This window comes from Macaca thibetana, chromosome X (assembly GCF_024542745.1).
Source record: "Macaca thibetana thibetana isolate TM-01 chromosome X, ASM2454274v1, whole genome shotgun sequence".
Taxonomy (NCBI): domain Eukaryota; kingdom Metazoa; phylum Chordata; class Mammalia; order Primates; family Cercopithecidae; genus Macaca; species Macaca thibetana.
The window spans coordinates 8,993,367-8,998,520 of NC_065598.1; the positions used below are offsets into that span (position 1 = coordinate 8,993,367).

General features: G+C 44.3%; 1 protein-coding gene across 4 annotated transcripts in view; it reads left to right on the forward strand.

The window, feature by feature from the left end:
- The window catches only part of TBL1X (transducin beta like 1 X-linked), a 258,194-nt gene that overhangs the window by 66,811 nt on the left and 186,229 nt on the right, over window positions 1-5,154 (forward strand). Inside the window, exon 1 of one of the 4 annotated variants that reach the window (XM_050776583.1) lies at window positions 1,231-5,113. The exons of the other annotated variants lie outside the window; for them this stretch is intronic. The gene's annotated coding sequence lies outside the window, so the exon portion shown is untranslated. Of the gene's footprint in view, window positions 1-1,230; window positions 5,114-5,154 lie in introns of those variants that run through there. 4 annotated transcript variants of the gene reach the window in all.

The following is a 5,154-nucleotide window of genomic DNA, read 5'->3' on the forward strand; positions in this document are numbered from 1 at the left end:
AGAGAGAGAGAGAAAGAGAGAAAAAGAGACCTCCATGGCAGATGCATAGGGGAATGGGTTAATATCTAAAATAACGCTGAGTTGTGGAGTAAAGAAAACCCACAAAAGAATAGAATACCTGATGAATGTGGGGAAAGCACTTATGAGCTCCTCTAGTTTTAGAAGACCTAAAAAGGCGATTTAAAAAAACGAACAGGAGAGTCCTTTTATTGTTGATGTCTTCCAAAAAGAACGTGCATTTATAAGCCAGGTGGTATTTTAATGTCACGAGGGGGTCCATTCTCCCATCTGTCCCCTTTGCTTTTGTTAGAGTCAGTAGCTCCTGGGTCTGCTTGACATTGGAGAGGATACTGAGTGCAGAAAATTTTGTTTAATTATAATGATTTGATTTTTTTCTTCTGTATTCAAGTTTGCCTGCTTCTAATGAATTGGCAGAAATGAAGAGCTTTCTCAGATTTTGCCAGGACCATTTAAAAGCAATTAAAATCAATTTAGTTATTAAATTTGAAATTACTGTCTGGCTAAATGATAGTTTAAAATTCAATTTATACTGGCACTTACTTTTTAATGAACAGACCATGTCACACATTTTTATGTTCTCAAATTATCTGTGGCTTTAAAAGCTGTAAAAAAAAAAAAAAAAAAAAAAGGTGCTCTTTTAAAAAAGCCCTGCATGTTTCCTTTTTCCTCTCTACTTCCGCTAAAATATTTACATGTTTCTTTTAAAATAAGGTGAGAAAATCCCCTTGACTTCTCAATTTTAAGAAACTATACTTATCTTTTCATCACAAATGTTCATTTATCTGTGTTGAAGTCAACCCAAGAAATCTTAAAATATAACGGAAAGAAAATGTTTCTGGATTTTTTCCCTAGAATACATATACTTTTAAATGGCACGTTTTACCCATTGGCCTTAATTCCTCCCTCCCCCCATTACATTTTTAGATGTGTTCAATGAAACGTAGTCCTCCCCCTTTAAAAAAATGGACCGAGCATCACGTGTGAGGCTGCAAAGAGGCTCCCTGCCAAAGCATCTTATCTGCCGCTGGTAAAGCCCCGCCCCTCCGTCAGCAGCTAACCCTTGAGCGGGATGTGTGCTTGTGCCGGGTGCATTGCATTAAGAGAATGCAACTGAATAGAGAAGGATCAGGACCTTTTGTGCAGAGGTGGGGAGTGTTAAAAAGGGGGAGGCCTGGGTGGGAGGGTGGAGTTAGTGGGAGATGGGTATGCTTAGTGCTTCAATTCCCTGCATTCCCTAACATGAATTTAAGAAACTCACACAGTAAATGAGTCAGGGAGAGAGAGACAGGGAGAGAGGGAGGGGAGAGGGAGAGTTCCTTTCATTCATGACACGATGAACTTTGCATGCGTCGGAACAATTTACATTTTTCCTTATTTCTAGGTACTTTTTTGAACTAAGAACCTGGAGGGTGTGTGTGTGTTGGTGTCTGTGTGTGTGTTGGTATGTGTTGGTGTGTGTTGGTGGTGGGGATTTTTTGCCTTGTATTTCATAAATATTTCTTGGTTGATTAAATGTCAATAATCTCTCATTTCTGGTTTGTAAAGCTGTTACCTGATCCTTGAATACCACAAATATTTTGTACATTCAGAATAATTGAGAGAAAATAAAGAACGACAACAACAAAAAAGACACAAAATAATAAGCATCTCCACTTATTTAAGAAGAGTAGATCTCTGCTGGGTGCTGTGGCCCATGTCTGTAATACCAGCACTGTGGGAGGCCGAGGTGGGAGGATCCCTTGAGTCCAGGAGTTCGAGATCAACCTGGGCAAAATAATGAGAGCCTCTCTCTTATTTTCTTCTTTTTGAGACATGGTCTCACTCTGTCGCCCAGACTGGAGTGCAGTGGTGCTATCTCAGCTCACCGCAACCTCCACCTCCCGGGTTCAAGTGATTCTCCTGCCTCAGTCCCCCGAGTAGCTGGGATTACAGGTGCGCACCACTACTGCCCAGCTAATTTTTATATTTTTAGTAGAGACGGGGTTTCACCACGTTGGCCAGGCTGGTCTCGAACTCCTGACCTTAAATGATCCACACCCCCCTTGGCCTCCCAAGGTGTTGGGATTACAGGTGTGAGCCACTGCGCCGGGGTGAGAGCTCTCACACCCTGTCTTTTAAAATAAGTGCTGTCTGTGGAGTGGGAGGAGAGGAGAAGTAGATCCCTGGCCATGCTGAAAGGTTCGTGCGGTAGCCTCCTGAGCTGCGCACATGCTTCTGGAGCTTTGGGTGGACATTCAGTCTGTATGTGGATCTCTGTCCAAGCCTGCACTGGGAGGCCCTGCCCCAGGAAGCGAAGGCTGCATTTCTTTTATGTCAGTTAATGGATTTCTGTCCCACCCTGGACATCTGAGCGTTAATGGATTTGTAAGGGAGGGTTGAAGGAGGGTAAAATTACAATTCTGTATCTTAACATTGGGGGTGAAGCATTTTTACCCTAGAGGAATTCTATCCAAACTCATTAAACACTTTTAATAAGGGACAAAGGGTTGGGACTCAGCGGTTAGGGGGCAAGCCCATGAGCCTCACTCCTTCTCCTCTCTCTCCAGGAATTGAAGAGGGAATCCTTTTGCTCAGCATTCCCACGCCTCCCACGGTCCTGGCACTGAGCCCGCGGGCTTGCCTTAGTCTCCTGGGCTGCCCTAACGCAGCACCACGTGCCAGGTGGCTTAAACAGCAGCCAGTAATTCTCCCACAGTCCTGGAGGTTCTAAGTCCCAGATTGAGGGGTCGACAGGGTTGGTTCCTCCCTAGGCCTCTCTCCTGGGCTTGTAGACACCGTCTTCTCCCTGGGTCCTAACGAGGTCATCCCTCTGTGTGTCTGTGTCCTCATCTCTAGTCCTGTTGGATCAGGGCCCATCCTAATGACCTCGTTTTACCTTAATGACCTCTTGAATGGCCCTAACTCCAAATGAACAGTCACATTCTGAGGTCCTGGGGCTTAGGGCTTCAGCATATGAGTTGGGAGTGGGGATGTAACATGACTAATGTCCACAACAGGAAAACCCATAGAGGCAGAAAGTGGGCTCCTGCTTGCCAGGGCTGGGGACGGGCAGTGTGGGGTGACTGCCAGCCAGCACAGAGTTTCTTCTGGAAGTGATGAAAATGTTCTGGAATTAGACAGCAGTTGCACAACTCCGAATATATTAAAAACCACTGAATTGTACATTTTGAAAGAGTGAATTTCATGGTATGTGAATTGTGTCTCAGTAAAGTTGTTATTAACAAAAACTGTGAGGGTAAGAGTAAAAGGAAGGGAGTTGAAAGCAGCATCAGGTGTGAACAGCCCATAATTCAGCCCATAGACTAGAGCGCGAACTCCTAGCACAACTGTATGTTGAAGATGTGTGTGAATGCTTGCTTTCCTCGCCCTTCGGCCTGGTTTTCTCTACTTTCCAATTTCATCATACATTCTCTTCCTTCCTCCCCCTCCCCACTTTTTCAAAACGTTTCTTCTAGTCCTTACCTGTGTCTACACAAAATTCCATAAACATAATGCTACAGTTCAAAGAAGTGTTCTGATGTTAGGGAGATAACTTAGGAAAATATTTGACCTTTGGGAAAGTTTTGGTTTACTTCTGAGTGAAAACCCTCCATGAAAGAGAAACTTAAATGCAGTTTTCAAATGCTCCTGAGACATTCCCAGCTGCTGCTTTGGGGAGAAGTGAAGGCAAGACAATTTCCAAGGCAAAGAAGGACCTATTGCAGACAGCAGACCCCAAGTAAAGAAAGGCACAGTGATGGTGGGTATTTGTGCAGTGTTTTGAAAATGTGGAGGTCAGGGATGCTAGCTTACCAGGCCGGCATGATCAAGTTACGAGAACTGGAGACCAGGACACTGCCTCTGCTGGGTGTGCTGCTCCGGGCTCCTTCGAAAGGGGAAGCAACTGGTGGACTGACTTGGGCTGTGGTTAAATTGGGCTCCCGTAGGTGCTATGAAGGCTCTGCAGAGCCAGGGATGCTTGTACCCTGGAGAGACCTTGCTCCAGGAGCTCAGGAGCTGGTAGGGGCAGTGACAGTGAAGCACTGGCTTGCCGTGCCCAGGGCTTGGGCAATGCTGAGCTCAGAGGGAGGAGCCCAGAATCATGCGGGAGCAAGGGAGGGAGGCAGGCGAAGAGAAGGGTTGCCCAGGAGCCTGCAGGCTGGGTCAGTGTTTTGTCAAATTGTCTTTTCCTGCTTTGCTGTCTGATCCCACTAAAGACTAGCCAGAGAGATGCAGAGGTGAAAAATGGTGGACAGCCATTTTTCTCCCTTTCACTGTGACTACAATGTCTGTTTCATATCAACAGCAACATCTGTGCAGGCATCCTAATGAGTATAAATAAGGTTTTCAGAAAACTGGGTTTGTGAGGCCTCTGTCATCTGAATTTCTTTCATCATTTAAGTGTGATTTTTTACTTACTGACATTCGGTTGTTATTTAGTGGCCACCTATTATTCATATAGGGTTCTTTATGTGCTTTCTGTGTACATTTGTTTTCGTGCTCATCGTATTTCAGTGTGACTTACATATAAGATGCACCCATTCTTAGCTATTGTGGACTTTTTTAAAAAAAAGGTTTATAGAGATATGATTCACATACCAGATACCCATTTAAGTGCCTAATTCAACAGTACTTAATACCCTAATTAATAAAAAAAATACAGTGTTGAGTATTTTCCTTTTCTCCATTTTCACTAAAGTGGACTCAGGATTGGGGGTAACTGTCAGTCCCTTGGTGTGATTCTTGGCTGCCAGTGTTTACTGGGGACGGGTGTTGGTACCTCCCTTAATAGGATATTGTTAGAGTATTTTACAAATTCTGGTTAAAAAAAATCCCACATGCGATCTCCTGTCTTCCCCCCTCTCTGAGTGTAGGCATTGTCAGCTGCAGTTGTCCAGCATCTCCAGGACTCTTTTCATTTGCAGGATGGAAACAATGTACCCTCTGAGCAACTCCTCCCTGTTTCTCCTCCCTCCAGCTCCCGGCAACCACTATTCCACTCCCTGCTTCTTTGAATTTCACAACTTGAGGTAGCTTGTGTAAGTGGAATTATTTTGAAAGCTGGTTCATGTTAAAGTGCTTAGAACAGAGCTTGGTGAGCATCCGGTCAACAGTAAGTACTTTTATTATTCTTTTTATATTACTCTTTTAAAA